The sequence below is a fragment of the Chrysoperla carnea genome, assembly GCF_905475395.1.
Source record: "Chrysoperla carnea chromosome X unlocalized genomic scaffold, inChrCarn1.1 SUPER_X_unloc_10, whole genome shotgun sequence".
NCBI lineage: Eukaryota > Metazoa > Arthropoda > Insecta > Neuroptera > Chrysopidae > Chrysoperla > Chrysoperla carnea.
In genome coordinates, this window is record NW_025408045.1 from 35001 (window position 1) to 37500 (window position 2500).

Genomic DNA, 2500 nt, shown 5'->3' on the forward strand with positions numbered 1-2500 from the left:
CGTTACAACCATGGTAGGCGCAGAACCTACCATCGACAGTTGATAAGGCAGACATTTGAAAGATGCGTCGCCGGTACGCTGACCGTGCGATCAGCTTAAAGTTATTCAGAGTCACCAAATTCGAAACGATGCAAATTGAAAATTTACACCGATTGGTTTTGATCTAATAAAAGCATTCCTTCCATCTCTGGTCGGAACTCTGTTTGCATGTATTAGCTCTAGAATTACCACAGTTATCCAAGTAAATGTGGGTACGATCTAAGGAACCATAACTGATATAATGAGCCTTTCGCGGTTTCACCTTAATTTGGCTTGTACTGAGACATGCATGGCTTAATCTTTGAGACAAGCATATGACTACTGGCAGGATCAACCAGGGAACTATTTGTATTTATAATATTAAATATATAATAAATATATATATGATATTTTTTTTTTTGTTTTCTTATTATAAGAAAAAAAATTTTCATATAATAATTATTAATATATAATAATATTATTATTACAATTTCATTTTAAATATCAGATGGTCTCACCCATTACTGATATAAATTTTTTTTTTTTTTTTTAATATCTCTATTGTTTTAAAATTAATAGAAAAAACATATGAGATATATATATTATTATTAATTTTTTCTTTTTTTTTTTCAAATATATATTTATTATGTCATTTATATAATTTTTTTGCTTTTACAAAAAGAAATATATAACATGTTATTCATAATAAATATTATTGAATAAAAAATAAAAAAATAAAATAATTATAATTTCTTGTCAGACCATCACCAAATGGGTCTTAAAAAATTTCAAACATTTTCTCATACTCGTCGCTAGATTGAAAGCGTCATTTATTTTTTAATTTTATTTAAAAAGTTAATTTTAAATAAAAAACGTTATAATAACACTTAATATTCTCGCTTGGTATGAGGTGAGTCAATGTAATATTATTTATAAATAATAATTTTTATATAAATTTTGTGTGCTCATATCAGAGTGTAAAGTTTAAAACTTATAACCCATGAACTTGCTTTGACCAAAAAAAAATACATAAATTTATATGTTATTCTATTTTATAATCAATAATTTAATAAAAATAAAAATATTATTGATATAAATAGATATACATATAGAGGTTTTTCTTACAAAAAATAATAATACAATATTTAATATCAAAATAATCCAAACTGATTACCATCCAGACTATTATCAATATATATAAGATTGTATTATTATTTATTTCAATACATATTTATTAAAACTGAGATAAAAATTTCATATAATAATAAATATGCATACATGTGTAAAAAAAAATTTTTAATATATATACAAAATAAACCAAACTGATTATCATCCAGTATATTTTGAATATATATAATTTTGTATATATTATGTGTATAGAAAAATTTTGGCGTGTTACTTTAATATGCATGCTATCATAACCAAAATATATTTCTTTTAACACATAATTACTATTATATATTTTTATACACTTACACCATCCATTATATATCTCAAAGACATTAAACTCGTTGCTTCAAACTCAAATTATTATTACTGACATACATTTCTATTATATATATTAAAGACATAAAACCCGTTGCTTTAAACTCAAATTATTATTACTGACATACATTTCTATTATATATATATATATTAAAGACATAAAACCCGTTGCTTTAAACTCAAATTATTATTACTGACATACATTTCTATTATATATATATATATTAAAGACATAAAACCCGTTGCTTTAAACTCAAATTATTATTACTGACATACATTTCTATTATATATATATATATTAAAGACATAAAACCCGTTGCTTTAAACTCAAATTATTATTACTGACATACATTTCTATTATATATATATATATTAAAGACATTAAACTCGTTGCTTCAAACTCAAATTATTATTACTGACATACATTTCTATTATATATATTAAAGACATAAAACCCGTTGCTTTAAACTCAAATTATTATTACTGACATACATTTCTATTATATATATATATATTAAAGACATAAAACCCGTTGCTTTAAACTCAAATTATTATTACTGACATATACTATACTATATATATATCTCAAAGACATTAAACTATTTTAATATCTAAAAATAAAATTTTATATCTAAAAATTAAAATTTAAATACATTTATATAGCTTATATAGCAAAAATACATTTTATTCACAATTTCAAACTCATATTATCATTTTACTACCGATAACCATACTCTATACAACATATGACACATATACAATATATTCAATTTATTATAAATAAAACTATTAAAAATCACAATAAATATATGTATAAAATCTATTAAGATACTCTATTCGTATGGTACAGTAATAATATGTGTCATTATATACATATAATACATATAAGTCATAACTTGTGATATTAATAAGTCATAACTTGTGATATTAATAGTACACCATCATATATAGTACTTAAAGAGAAAGAATTCCTTGTTTCAAACTCAAAAATGTAAGT

The 2500-nt window shown here is 21.9% G+C and overlaps 1 non-coding gene across 1 annotated transcript in view; it reads right to left on the reverse strand.

The window, feature by feature from the left end:
• Positions 1–380, reverse strand: part of LOC123303543 — a 2189-nt gene extending 1809 nt beyond the window's left edge. Inside the window, exon 1 of the ribosomal RNA XR_006535654.1 lies at positions 1–380. This exon is cut by the window's left edge and continues 1809 nt beyond it. This is a non-coding gene — a ribosomal RNA (small subunit ribosomal RNA).
• Positions 381–2500: the final 2120 nt, after the last annotated feature.